Below are 15,283 nucleotides of genomic sequence, written 5' to 3'. Positions count from 1 at the left end.
ACCTTTTAAAAAAAAAAAAATTAAGCCAGTTTATGTCATTTTACAGTTCAGAACTTGGGTTACAGAGATAACAGGATTTACATGATCATGACAATTTTTAAAATACCCCATCACTGTTACTAAATTTTACTTGTCCTGCAGACAAGTCAAAGCAATTTTCTACTTGTCAGAGATGATAAATCAGTTGTTGGGTGACACTGACAGGTGGATTTGTCAAATCTCCCATGAAGAACTTTGGTCTCTGCTTTCAGGCTGCCTGTGAACTCCTGAGAGTGCAGTAACACAATTGATTAAGAGACAGATTAGGAAGAGTTTGGATTTTTAGGGCTGCTGCCCCTTTCCCCAGCTCCCCTGGTATTTTTCCTTCTGCTTTACCATCCAAGTGGGTGCACAGCATCAAGCTGCTGCTGGGTTTTATTCTAGCACTTCACCCACAGAATTCCAGTTAAAAGTAGAACAGTTTAAAAAAAAACCTCCAAACCACACAGCACATTTGAAAATACATTATGTGGCTTATAAATAATTTCTCTTTTTTTCAAGACAAAGGCACACCTTCAGAAAGATAAGAATCAAACCCCATTTCTTCTGCCTGGTCTGTTTGCCACTATATAAGTTACTCAAAAGAAACAACTGGTATTTGAATGAGAGCAAAGAAGCTATGGCAGAGATGTGTGAATGGAAGCTCATACCTTGTGTGTACCAGCCACAAAAAACATCCACTTACTAACAGTAAAGATGGAAGTGTTCTAGAGGAATACTTCATGTACTGACATTAAACAAATTTGACAAGGCAAATGAGGCAAATTGTTCCCTTTTTAGCCCATTCTTCACAAAATAAATGAGAATGGTGTTAATATTCTGTCTGGGCTGCACTTCTAAAGTGGATAAAATTTTGCTTAGGAGCCATGGCAGGTGCAGCAGAGAGATGAATTTGGAAGACTAACAAGCTACAGATAGCATACAAGAAGTTAGAAAATGCAGAAGAGGAAATGCTTTTTCCTAGGACCTTTGGGAGTCACATCCCTTGGGCACTGGGGCTCTCCAGTAGTGATCCTCCAGCGCTCTGCAGAGACTTTCCTGATGCAAAGACAAATACAAGTAGCAGCTGACACTGGTCCAGATGAGAAGAAAAGATGGGAAGCCTCAAAGTGAAGCCCAGAGGTAGCATTTCAAATGGAAACCTCCTCCCAGGCAAGGGAGTCTGTCTGTGAGGGCTCTCCAGGAACCATTAAGCACCACTTCATCTTTCAGATCTTTCATACAAAACTTGGAGTTGAGTTTGACCTCTAAGATTTGCTCTGCTCCATCCCCAGGACACTGCAGGCACGTCTTCCCTAGGATTGCACATAACTCTGCTGTTTTTGGCATGTAATTCTATTGCTCTGAAGTTCAAAGAACCAGGAGAAGCAGCAAGGAATTTCCATCCTGCCATACAAAACATGAGCTACTTCCCAACTAAAAAAAGGCAACTCCCTACTCATGAGCTTCTTCACTGGAACACCTGAAAAGAGTAAGGTTTTTAATCCTATTTTCTGTCAGCAAGGAATGCCAAAGAATTTGCAGGTTTCAGATGGAGCACTGATTTTGCTGTGACCTAGGATAACATTTGTACTGTCCTCTAACATATCCACATTAAATCCTCAAGCTTAAGGACTTTTTTACATCATTTTGACAGAAAGGTAGTTCATCCTTATTTCTGAGCTGTTGTAAAGTAGATCTTCTTCCTGCATGTTATGCTCAACATTACAGTAAGTGGGGAGAAAGACATTTCTAGCCACTGACAAAGGCTGAACAAATTTCCTGGCAGCAGCACTCAGTTCCTTGTATTCCCATTTATCCAGGAGCTGAGTCAGAGCTGTCTTCCCCCACTGTAAGGAGGCAGTGTGGAAATGATGACAATCCATTTTAGAGGCTACAAGATGAACTAAGACCTTTGGTATTAGTGTAAAGCAGACACAATTCTAATTCTAATAAAGTCATTTATTGGAGCTGCTAAGTGCAGCTGTTCTTCTCTCACTGTACTACGAGCAGCAAGAGTAAAGCTGAGGGGTGAGGCAAAGAAACCAAGGGGGAAAATGAAATAAATCACTTGGAAAACAGCTGGAGAGTAAAATGGCCAGCCCTTAGGCTGGAGAGCTACTCCAGATTTACATTACCATTAAGATTAATCTAATTGCCATCTGGGTAAGCAAGCTACATTTTAAAAGACATGTGTCTTTTAAAATTAATCTGCAGTTATTTCTAAAGATAAGCTATAACAGGAATAATACTTTTGCCAGAGAATCCAAAGCAGAGTTGCTAAATGTCTTTAGAGGCAAAAAGTTTTTTCCTTGGAAGTGCTGTGATTCCCCAAGAAAAAAAATTCCGAGGATTTCTTCCTTACATGAATAATTTATGTGCTTTGGTACTCAGAGTATTAGAGAGACACAATTATGAACAGGAGATATCTCTTAATTTTTAAAAGTTGTTTCTAATTCAGGCTTCATTTGTACTACTGTGGAGGAAAGAGAATTATACTATCCACTCTCAGTCTTTCTGCTGTCACAGGAAAATTGTGCAAAGGATAGAGCCAGCTAACATCTCTTTATCTCTTTTAATCCTAAACCAACAGCATTCAGATTGCAATATGAGTTTCAAAAAAAAAAAAAAAAAAAAAAAAAGTAAAAGTGAAAAAACCACAGAGGAATAATACCCATGGTGGCTCATCAGAATATTAAGGAGATTGCAGATTGTCAAAGCTCTGGGATCAGATGCTGATAATTCAGAGCTCCTGCCCAGCTCAGCTTCCAAGCAACAAATGCATCTGCACGTGTTGGGGAATAGATTTGCATTCATTGTTTCCTATATACTGATGAAGGGAAAGATTAAAAAAAAAAAAAAAAAAAAAAGGTATGAAACTCAGTAGCTATCTCTCATGTTTCACTTGCTTTGCTGGATATTTCAACCAGAGAAAAAGAACATCCTAAAAAGCTGCAAACCACTAACAGCTTTCACATGCCATGCCTCTGGACCAGCATGGCCTCTTGTACCAAGCTTGCTTCCAACAAAAACAGCACCACCCCAGTTTCACCCAGCATCCTGCTGGCAAGACACATGGAGAAATAGCTGGTGTACCCAGAAAACCACTGGGTCACTCCAGCTGGCACCCCCACACTTGCTGAATCCTGCATTTTCTCCCCAATCACACACAGCTCCTTTAACCTCAGAGCCCTGGTAATGCTCAGCACAATGCCAGAGGTTGCCTTTTGAGGCAAATTATTCCATTGCAGCTACTTTCAGCTGTATTTTTACCCCCCAGACTCTTCCAGCACTCCATTTAAAAGAGTAACACCACCTCATGTTTATACCAGCACACAAGCCCACAGCTGGTTGGACACAAGGCAGCAGGGGAGGCAGTGAGGATGGTGACTTACAGCAGAGAAACAAGAACGTGTTTCTCCTCCAATCCCTCACTACCTGCACCATTGGTGGACATCTCCTGTAGTTCAAGTTCTCCATTCACCTTCAGCTAAAGGTTTTCCTAAGAGGCTTAAGGGCAATGTGCACCCAGCCCCAGAAGAGTGAAGACCAGACCCCAATGGGAGCTGAATGTCACCTTTGCTGAAATTCCTTTGACACTGACACACACAAGAACGATTTCCCTCATGGTTTGAATTGCTGTTCCAAGCAAAAACTGTGCACTTAAAATTAATAGCGTGTTCATTTTATAACAGAGACATGCACACACACAAAGCTGGCTACTCTTTGCTGGAAACCAACAAGCCAGCAAGGTTCCAGAAAAATTACTGGAATAGATTTTTCTTTTGGGTAACCAGTGTTTATACCAACTTGACACCCAAGTGAAATAGAGCAGGGAGAAAAGCAGCCAGTTTTACAAGAAGATGATCACAAATGCTACATCTGCTTTGTGAAATTACAGAAGAATTTTTTTTTTCCAATGAGTTATTAATACCCCCAACAAGACTCAGCTAAATGTTATGTATCTGCTGGAAACTGCATCTCACTAACTGTTTTTTATGTGTCCCCACAAAGAAGTAAACACACACCTCCTGCCCCAGATAAAAAGCAAAGGTACACTAATTGAAGAGAGACACAGCTCAGCCTCAAACTGAATCACCACCAGTAGGAAGTACAGAGAAAACCACAAGGAGCAACACAAATGGAGAACACCCCACAATGAGTAAAAGGAGTAAGAACTGGGATGATGCTTCCTCCAGCTGTGCAAGTGCTTAAGTAATAAGCACATGACATACTGCAGGTCCTGGCAAGGACAAGAGGCCAACACAGTGTCCCTAAGAGTCACAGGGCTGGTCACTTCCATCACGTGCAATCAGAGCTCCAAGGAAATACAGGCTTTCCTAATTCTCCAAAGACCAACCTCCAGGGTCTCAAAATGGTCAGCAACAGAACTTTGTAAGGAAAGTATCCAAAAGTCAGTCACGTCATCTACCCTGGGTGTAAGCAGAAGGCCACTCAGGCTGGTCCAAGTTTTCATCCACCAGTATTAAAAACTGGCTAGTGAGCTTCCAGCATTTCTCAGGGAAGGCACTTCCTTTTGGAAGGGAATGAAAAAAAGCAACCTTAAAGCGGTGAAAGTAGGTCACAAAGAAGCCACATCAATAAAGTCTGGAAACGAAACAGGGAGGGATACTGTGTCAGCTATAGAATTGAGTGGTTATTATAAATGGAAATCAAAAGTACAGCTAGAACATTTCAGCTGGTAAACTGATGAAACAGATTAACTACACTCAAAGTGATACACTACAGCTTTTTCTCTACAAAGTTACTCTAAGTTTTAAACTCAATTGCATGCTTTTCAGACTGAACTGGTGATAACCCCTCTGAACTCCATCAACAACAATAACAGTCTTGACAGCAAAGATTTATGTTGTTGGTATCAACCTCCCAACACCCCTCTGTCACCACAGCTTTCATCTGAGATTCATCCCAAAGCATTTTTAGAGCCATCCAGGTAGAGACTGATCTGCAAACAGATGTGGTGGTTATGTTTTACAATGGGATGGGTATGTCAGCCAAGAGATCTCATGGTCTGGCCAGCAGATACCTGTGGTAATTCCACAGAGATGGCAGTAAAAGGTCATCAGCCTGAAAACACAGAAAACTAGAGCCCAGCAGTCCACCCTCACCTTTTTTTTCCCCCCCAGAATTAAGTGAAACATCAAAGCTAATGTAACCTGTAATCAGAGCAAGTATTTTCTCAGCATGGAAGAAGCAGGTTGATTTAATTCTGGGCACCTGTTTATAGGAACACCTACCTGCTTGTAGGGGAAACTACCTTAACTCCTACCAGAGCACTTGCTGTGTCCCAGGCTGTCTGGTTTCCAACCCATTCCAAGAAGAGATCTGGACCACTGCAAAGCAAACAGTTACTGTCTCTCGATGCTAACAGCTATTGCTCTTCAAATTATTCATAAAGACAGGGAATGTAATAATATTTATAAAAATGTGTAAGTCAGAATATAGGACTAAGGAGAAAGCCTCCTTCTAATTGCTTATATATAATTCACAGTTGCTTACTGGCTCACATGAAATAATGACAGATTCCCAGTATTATATCACCATTATATATAAGCAGCAGGTTAAAGGTGCCAAGAGAGCCATTAAATCCAAATTACCAAAAATGCACAATTTGAGATAACTGGCCAAACACCCTGCTGAAGTTAGGATCCAGATAAATTTGAGACATGATGATTCAGGTGAATGTTGCTCTCACAGCAAACATATATTTATCATTGACAGCCATACTGCATTTTCAGACAGTTCTGTATTTTCACCCTTTTCTGGTTTTTAACACAGAAAAAGCAATGTACTCTGACAAAATAAAATAGCAGAAAGCAAGTTGTGCCAGAATTGCTAAGATTAATGTCCTTTCATACAATTTAGATTTTTAATTATTATTACTGCATTCCTCTCAAATTATTTTCCAGCAAAGTTTCAGACATATTTTGCCTTTCACAACATGCAAATTCCCTGTTTCCAGCACCCGTCTGGAACAAAAAGAAATATTTGTTTCCTTCTTATCATCCCCCCTTTTATCCTAGACATTCATCATTTCTGCAAACAGAGGCCATTTGCTTCACATTCCTGACTTCCCTATTAGTGAGTCCAAAAGGGGAAAAAAAAAAAAAAAAAAAGAAATTAGAGCAGAAAATGCTTAACTTCCGTCTGCAAAGCTTGTCTAGGCTGACAAAAAAAAAATTAAATAAAATGGGGCTTTCTTCCTAATTTGATTTAATGGTTATAATGATTTAATGGCTTTAAATTGAGAAATTAGCAACCACTGGAATCAAAATGAGGAGAGCTGAGTTAGAAATGGCCTCAGCTCACACTGCTCTGACAGTACTCAGTACTCAAGGAATTGGACAAGAACAACTACAGGAGCTTCTTTAAGCAGAGGAGTCGCCAGGCAAGGGTATGTGAAAGCAAACTGACATAAATATTTATGGCAAGACCATAAAACTTTTTTTGCTACTGCACTATATGGGAAATAAAACTCATTATCTCTAGGGGGTTGAAGCTATCTGAAAACTTCAGTGAGCAAGGCCATAGCTAATGGAAGGAGTTAAGGAAGGACCCCATGAAATCCTTTCAACGGGGTAATCAATCACCCACACCTCACTGACATCCCAAGCAAGTGCTGCCAGAAAGCAAGAGAGAAAGGGACCCCATAAACCAGTGCCATTTAGAAAATAAATCTTCTCAAACCTGGTTTAGAAGGATGGTGGTTTCTTTCCTGACTTCTTATTTTCCAGGATACCTATCAACTACCCACCACCCTCAACAAAAAAAGGATGGAAAATAATTACAGAAACATACCTCAAAATAGGAAATACTTAGGATTATTTGACGAGGAAGTCTAATGATTTCCTAGTGAGTGTGAGCACATTGTTTTTGGTGCGTGATGTACGTGTTCCAGTATATTTAAGCGAGTAGGAAACGCAGTGAAGGCAGCGGCTTGTCTGTACAGCTTGAGGTATAACCTCATCATGTAAATAAACATCTTTTCAGGAAGCATTTTGTCTCCTTTCCTAGAGCCTGCACTGAACTGTACTGTACTCCTATGATAAAATACCTAACTAACATGGAAAACTACTGTGGATTAAAAAAAGCCAACCAAACTTGTGCTACTCACTGGCATCGGGTCCCAAATGCCACGGGAAGGATGTTGGAACTCAAAGTGGTTTAACCATTGTTCTATAGTCTTCCAGTTTTGATCTGTGATGGATTTTCTTCTCCCAGTAAGCAGTGAAGAGTTACCTAGCTGAAATTAATGATATAGGCACTACCCCACCCTGTTTACAAATTACAGGCTAGCCAACACCTTCATAGCAGTGATCCAGCCTGGTATCACTGTAATGAGATGAGTTGATTCCATTTTGAAGGTAAACAAAAATTTACCTTTGGCTTTTTGGGAAGTAAAAACAACAACAACTAAAATAAAGGGAGCAAGCAGATGTAATCACCTGAATGAAACTCCAACCCCTCTGAGAGCATCTTGCCCTGCTGACCTACAGATCTGACAGCTAATAGGGTATTTGAGAAGACTATTAATAGTTACAGAGGATCCAAGTAAAGCAGCAGGCTTAGAGGCACCCCAAACACGAAGCAGTGCAACCCAAGGCACGCAAGCAAAGCACTGTAAGTGTCTCAGAAGATTTGGCTTCTGTTGCCAAGTTTCTTTTTTGTCCTTGGACAAGTTATCTGACCTATTTGTGCCTCATTTCCTCACCTTCTCAGCTCAGAGCAGCCCTCTCAAATAAAACCATTAATGCTTTCGATGCACTCACACAGCAAGGCAATGAATGGTGCAAGTAAGTGAAACTGATCCTTCCTCCTTTAACCCTGATGGAATTGTTAATAAAGCAGTCACCATTTGTCAAGACAAAATGGAACAGAAAACTGAAGCAAAGCGATCATTTAATTTCTAAATGAGATTCAAGGACTGCATTCAGCCCTCCCAGGCACTGCTGCTTTGCACACATTTTCCTGGAACCCTGGTAGCACACACTGTGCTGAGTAGTGCAGCATCTGTCCCCTATCTTGTTGAGACCAGTATCAGTGCACTAAAGAGTCAGCTAAATGAGGGTGTGAATTACCTCTGCTTATCTAAGGCCAATCCACTGACTCAAGTAATGAGATCCTGAAAAAAGCAAGCAGGTTTTTAACTCTGTCACACAAGTATCAAACGTGGAGTAGAAATCCCTCCAGAAGTGCCAAACCCATCTGTATTTTCTCCAACCCCTCTCTAGCAAAGGATGATGTATATCCCAAGAGGAGAAATGTAATTACGCTGTTATATTTCTATGTAGTAACTAAGAGTTTCTCTCTGAGGGATCTCCCAAAAAGCAGATGGGTCATAAATTTCCAGGCCTTCCAGCTCCTCAGCCTAACCCTGAAGACTGCTTTTCCAGAGCTGGGGATCATCAGAGCTCTCACAGGAGGGCCTGAAGCTGTTGTTGGTGCAGGCTGGCTCACAGCCATCCTGTGCCCATCCCACAGACCCCACTGCTTTAAGTTTCCTCCCTTTCCTGACACAAAACATCTCTTATTGAAGCCCTAGAAGGTGGTAGTGGGCATCCAGCATTTGTTACGTCACATTATGTGGATACAATGGACACAAAATATTTATTCCTAGGAAGTTTTGTTGCCTTGTTGGAAATTTCAAGTCAAAAATCCAACTAATCTTCCTCTTTTTCAACATCCTGCCTCCCAGTACCTTGCTTCAATTCCCTGCTACCAGAGCTAACAAAGCTTTCTCAGATTGAATGCTACAGTACCTACGGTCTACCTGAAGGAATTTTCCACACTCTTTTCATGCCATCCACATCGAGAACAGGACTGAGGTGAAGAGGTTCTGCTGAATCTCTTGGACTGTTACTGTGAAAGCCTAACACTGGGAGGGATTAAGTCTGAGATCATTTTTAGTCACAGATTCCTCAACACATCTCTTCCTCTCATCTCAGTACCGATTTCCATTCCCACACCTCCTTGGAAGCCGGGACTGAATGCACACAATCCCCTCCCAGCTCCTGATACTCCACCGTGTAATCCTCCATCCACTTTCAAACACATTTGCCATTTTTCATGTTTGCTATGTCCTTTATTCTCTGGTCCTGGCTACAAATTCTAAAAGACAAGCAAAGCAGCCTCTGTCTATACGGCACCAAGCGCATCTACAGTGTAAATAAAATGAATTATCTTAAGACAGAAAACAACAGGGTATTTTCAATTAAACCATTAATACCCAAGAATGCAGACACAGCACTAGAGGAAGAGAAAAGGTGCCTGCAAGTTTTAATCAAGCCAGAAACTCACAGAGAAGCATATGCATTCTTATGCAAATCTACACCAGACGCATCGCACATCTGCTGAAATGGGTGTCGTGTTCCCACAGTTTGCAGAATTAATGTGTTTAACTAAGTGCCTGCCAGTGCTCGCAGTGTAAGAGCTAATTTCTAATGGGGTATTCCCAGTCGGAGAAAAAAAAAAAAAAAAAAAATCCCCTTAGATAATAAAGGATCTAAATCCAGGACTTGGTTTTACATTTGCTTAAGTGCAAAGACCCTTTCACCTCCAAGAGCTCATTACTTGCACTGCTCCAGCTTGCTTTACAATTAAAAATAGTCCCGACTCTTGGAGAAGAGCCTTTCTATATTTTTTTGACCTTTCAAAACCCTATTAAAGAGAATTAATAAATGCTATTCCCCTTTATAAAGGCTTTCTGAGATAGAAGGGTGTCAAAACACACAAAGGGCTTTGAGGGAATTTTACAAACCAAAACGCAGCAATATTTCTTTTCCCTTGGTTACTTTCCTTGCAGATACAATTTGTATTTTCATGATTACTATGTGTCTTCACAGAGGATTTCGAAAGAATTCAGATGAGAGCTTAACTCCTGACCCTGAGGCTAAACAAGCATATATGTCAGAAAATACTGAAATCTCAGCTATTTTTTATAAAAATCTATAAATATCAGTTAAAAGGAATCCATGATCTCATAATAAGTCAACAGGTCACAGTTATGCTCTTCTTATCTTCCCTTCTTTTTCCCCTATTGTTTAAAAATAGGAAACGGCACCACATGAAAATGTTCAGCCAGAGATAAATCGTGTGACTGAAATACAGGAGTCAGGAAACCAGTGTTTTAAAATAATGTCATCCTCATTTTCCCCAGCATACTCTAGTATTGTTGACGCCTCCAAATATTTGAGTGACTTAATAAATTAGTAACCTAGGCAACACTTGCAACAACACAGCCAGCTGAAGGAGTCCAGCTAAAAACTCCTGAAAAATAAAAATAAAACTTCATTTATGTATAAATTCCTGTCAGTGTTTCTTAAAAAGAGGAAAAGCAAAGAGTTTTAACTCCAAAGGGCTGATTCTGCAATTAGATTTTGGAGTAAAGCAGCCAAAGAGAAAAAAGCAGGCTGTGTCCAGCCCTCAGCTCCACTCCATGTCACCTCTGCCAACGCACAGGAGAATGAGCAGAGAGGATCTGTAATTCATCCCCTGCATGCTTGCAAGAATTCCCAGGAGTTAAAAAGGGCTATTAGAGGAGCTGTCACACAGCAGGCATGAGCAGATCACCTGTAAGAGCACTTCACTCATTTTTGATATTCCCTGCTGCTGGCTGGCAAGGGAAAGCAGCATTTCTGCCCACAGCACACTCGACTGGTTTTCATCTGTAGCAAATGCGGTCACTTAAAACCTTGGTTTTGATTAAACTCTGCCTTTTACAATGGGGCTCCAACTAAAATTCATTGTTACTTATTATCTCAACAAAACTGACAAAAGCTTTATGCTGTCGGTATTCAATGTCTGTCCCTCATTCGGTACCTGAAGGCTACGATAAGGTCAAATATCACCACAGCAGGCATTGTCCAAATACTCAGGAAATGACATTTCCCGGCCCAACAAGGTTTATCTTCCAAGCCTGCTTTTGCACCAACTTTCTGCTCGAGTTAAAAATAAGCCTATTGATCAGAAGGGAAAGAAATGCTCGTGAACACTGACCTTCTCTCCTTTCCAACACAAGCCTGGCTGCACAGACACCGTGCAGCTCCCTTTCAGCTTTCTAAGGATCTCACCTGCACCTTCACCTTACCTCCTGTTAAATCCTTCCTAAAAGCAAATGCTCTCCTGCAAGGAATCACAGCTCCATACACACTCAGAAAGGCAGCAGCTTGCAAACCCCAGCCCAGCTGACTGTCTGCACATGTCTCAAGGAGGAGAAAACCCTCAGCAACAGCCACCTCACCTATCAGACTGCCTCGCTGCCTGGCTACGAGGGGTTTTTCCTTTTGTTTTCACATGAACTACACCGTTCCCACCTGTCCCTTGTTAGACGGCCTTTAGGGTACTTTGTAACTGAGCTCGTGGAGGTGAGCGAGAAGGTTTGGGAGCGGAGAGAACGGGATTCCTTCCCCCCGTGCGTTTCGGGCATCCTCGCCAGGTCCTGCAGCACCGCAATGAAGATGCCGCCACCTGCTGGGACCTCCTCGGGCTCGGCTGGAGGCCGGGGGCAGCCGGGACCCCGGGCACGGAGGGTGGCGGCTCACACTCCCCATCCCCAAATCGGCAAAAAGCCGGCCAGCAGCCTGAGCAGGGCTGGAAGGAAAGGATCTGCTGACAGCAAGATGCTACTCGTCACCAAAGCCTGTTGGTACTCATCCAAAGCAAGACGGTTTGGATACTGATAATCTCGGCGTTTTCAGATGTGACTGCAAACAGTGGAATAAAACAAGAATATAAAAAGAAAAGGTAGATATAAAGCTACTTACACAGTCATAGCGAGGCAGGCTGCAAAGAGACAGAAACCCCTCAGAACAGAGTTGAAATCACAGATATAAAAGAGCTGAGCAAGGCAGACAACGAACTGCTGGAATGGATAACTCACAGAAATTGGGCTTTTGAACTGAATTTCACATGATTAGGAGATGCTTCTGCTCAGTGCCCAAGCCACAGCTATTTTTTAATCTCCGCATGACACCACGTACATTACCGTGGCTTCAGTCCTGAGCACGAGTTTGGTATTTTCTGAGGGCCAATTCTTAAAAGCCTGGAACTCAGGTTTGAGGCAGCCAAGAGATGTTTGTGTCTGGTTGCACAGGGTCTAGGGCTTTTTCTGGAGTTAGAGCCAGCGAAGCTCTATTTGCAGATTGATATCCATTAAAAGGCATGGAGCCCCACTAGCCTATGCTTGAAGAGCCTTCTCCTTCTGCCAGGAGAGCAGGGGGCGAGGAGGGTCATTCCAGCAGCCAGGAATGTCTCCAGACTGACACAGGATTAGAGGACAAGGTGATGAAAGAGTCCACATCCTATCTGCAGTCGAGTTTGTACAACTACCATCATCTTTTAGCACTGCTGCTAAAAGAGAAAGACATTTCCTAGTCCAGATAAGGCCCCAGAGCAACAATGTCTGTTCACAGGATGAGCAGTCAAGAACAGACTCTTCCCTGTGCTATTTTTTACATATTTCAGCAACCCTTCTTTTGCAATTTTAGCACAGGAGCTTAGAGCAGGCACATCATCAATGAATCTGACAATGCTGCCACAGAAGTTTGCAACCTGTTTAGACACAGACTGTACATCAGGGAAAAACCGATTCTACCCCCATCACATGCAACATTTAACACCAATGCTGTGATGCTGGCTTTGGAATTCATTCCTGCAAAATCCATGGATGTTCAGTCAGCCACACCAGGCAATGTAATTGCTCTGTTTCCACAGCTAGCAGTGAAAATGCTGTCTTATTCACAGTTATTGCCCTGCCTCCTCCTCACAAAACCTGTTTCAAAGAGCAGAGAAAAAGACTTTGAAACATGGGTGGCTGCTTTCAAAAGTCAGTTATCACTTTTAGAGAGAGGAAAAAGAAAAAAAAAAAACAACATAGTATTAATCCAGGCAAAACACCTCCCCCCTCCTACCCCTTGCACACATGCCATGAGTCTGAATGGAAGCCGTCACCCAGAACACATGTCGATACATCTTTTACAGAAACATTAGTTGTGTGTCAAAACCAGTTCTTGGAAACATCATCTAACAGCACTCACATGATTTGTGTTTCACGAGCAATTAAACCTATCACTCTGACAAGCAAATCTGCTGCTCCTGTCCACTATTCAAACATCAGGTTAGAGGAAACTAATTCTATTTCAAACTCCGTCCATGGGTAGGGAAACTGTATTTCCATGATAATGTCCTGGCTAATTCACTTAAGCAGAAGCTGCTGAACCTCCAGAACACAGAATGAAACAGCCACCCTTGGAACTAGTGCAGCTAAGGCAGGAAATGCAAAAATAGCCAGACTGTGATTTAGATCTCGTAGTGAAGTCAGACAAGACCTCAGTGTCACACTGAAATCACATCCCAGACATTGTAAAGTCCTACTGTATTCACATCACTGTCATACCGCTGGCAAGCCGCAGAGACCAGCGGTGATGGAACTTTACTGCTAAATTCTTTTCTCTGTGCTAACAGATGAAGTTTTAAAGGCTCTGCAACCAGAGCAGTTCCCCTCATGACAGTAATTACTTCCTTGGACAGAGACAAAGTGGATGGCACACCACAGCCAAGTAGGGACGCACAGAAACAAACAGCTGTCTGTCTTTAAGTGGCTGCTGAGCTCTTTTTCTTTAAAATACATCTTCCCACTACTAGGGACACTTTTCAGAACAGTCACCTTTCATTTGGAACGACTCCCCAAGACAGCGGTTCACGATCACAGAGACACGCGGAAAAGAAACGCAGTGACATCAAAAGCTGTATTTTTTTGCCGTGCCAGAAAAAGCTTCTCCACTTTTCATGTGCTCGATATTCCTTCCCTCCCCCAGCCATTCATGGTGAAATAATTAGTGTTAGTGTTCTCATTGTTTATCAGACAATACAGACAATAAGGCTAAGCTTTCTGCTCCTGTTTTCTTTCGCTATGCTGCTGTGGTTCCTCAAACAACTGTGCAAGGCTTTACTTTTAATCCTATGAATAACACTTGTCACTCATAGGTTTGTAACCCATATTTAGCTGTGCACAAACATGGCACAGTTTCAGCTTGATTCATTGTCCGCAAACTTCTCCAGATGTGCTCATGCAAGGAAAAAAAAAGGCTAATAGGCAGGAGGAAACAAACAAATACTAGCTAATCCGATTGCAATTTCTTAGGGAAAGAGAGAAGACACTACCACATCAGACTCTTTATGAGGGAGAGGGATAATGAGTTGTTTTTAAACACAGACTAGAAATAATTAGTTATTGTCCTTGGGCTACGAGATGTATTTTTATGTGCTGATTTTTATAGCCTGTGAGCTAGCTGGGCCCTGTCACTGTGGATTTTTCCCCATTTATCTACACGTTAATGTCAAACTACAAGCACATCACAACATATGACTTTATCAACATGCAATGTTCCTCACTGTAGCTAATTTTGAAACCACATTCCTGCTTCCACTCATGGAAGATACAACCTTGGGTAACAATCAGATAGGCTGGTGCCAGACATCCTCTTCTTAAGTACATTCTCATTTTACCTTTAGAAAGTGCTCTACAACAAACAAACAATCGGAAGGCAAACTGCTTTCTTTGGAACTTCTTTCAACAAGAGCAGAGAGATATTTTTGCATAAGGCTGCATTTTATAGTCTCAGCTCAAGGCTGGGATTAACAAAAGCAAGGTAGGCAAGAAGCAGCAAGCTAAACACAGTGGAAACTACTAAAATTCCCAAACTTCTATTACAATTAATTGTGCTAAGTATAACTTTGCTCATTGATGTACCAGACAGAAAGCAGACAGACAACCTCATCCCACTGCACCAGCTTTTCAAGCTTTCAAAATAAACACAAAGGTTTATTTGTGACCATGCTCTCCAGAAAACCTGCAGCCTCGTTTTCCTCATTTGATATGTGCAAAGGCTGAGGCTGGTGGTACTCACAATAATTACCTGCCATCAGCCAAGACATGCAGCAGAGTTGTTGCATATAACTTATTCATGTCATCGTTGTGTTTCAGGAATAACACAACCAGTAACAGATCAATGACACACAGAGAGCACTTGCTTCTAGTTTTACAGGTCAGTGAAAACCTGGAGAATCTCACTGGGATTCAGGACAGGGGAGGAAGATGAGAGGGACAATCACCAGCATGAGACATGTTACAAAGTACCAATAATCTCCATAATCATAGAAACATGGAATGGTTTGGGTTGGAAGGGACCTTAAAGATGGTTTTGTTCCAACCTCTCTGCCATAGGCAGAAACACCTTCCAGTAGA

The 15,283-nt window shown here is 41.9% G+C and overlaps 1 protein-coding gene across 4 annotated transcripts in view; it reads right to left on the bottom strand.

The window, feature by feature from the left end:
• The window catches only part of RASAL2 (RAS protein activator like 2), a 160,728-nt gene that overhangs the window by 144,384 nt on the left and 1,061 nt on the right, over window positions 1-15,283 (bottom strand). Inside the window, exon 1 of one of the 4 annotated variants that reach the window (XM_058842379.1) lies at window positions 5,277-5,298. The exons of the other annotated variants lie outside the window; for them this stretch is intronic. The gene's annotated coding sequence lies outside the window, so the exon portion shown is untranslated. Of the gene's footprint in view, window positions 1-5,276; window positions 5,299-15,283 lie in introns of those variants that run through there. 4 annotated transcript variants of the gene reach the window in all.

Source organism: Poecile atricapillus, chromosome 7 (assembly GCF_030490865.1).
Source record: "Poecile atricapillus isolate bPoeAtr1 chromosome 7, bPoeAtr1.hap1, whole genome shotgun sequence".
NCBI classification, from domain to species: domain Eukaryota; kingdom Metazoa; phylum Chordata; class Aves; order Passeriformes; family Paridae; genus Poecile; species Poecile atricapillus.
This window is presented reverse-complemented; position numbering and strand designations above follow the sequence as displayed.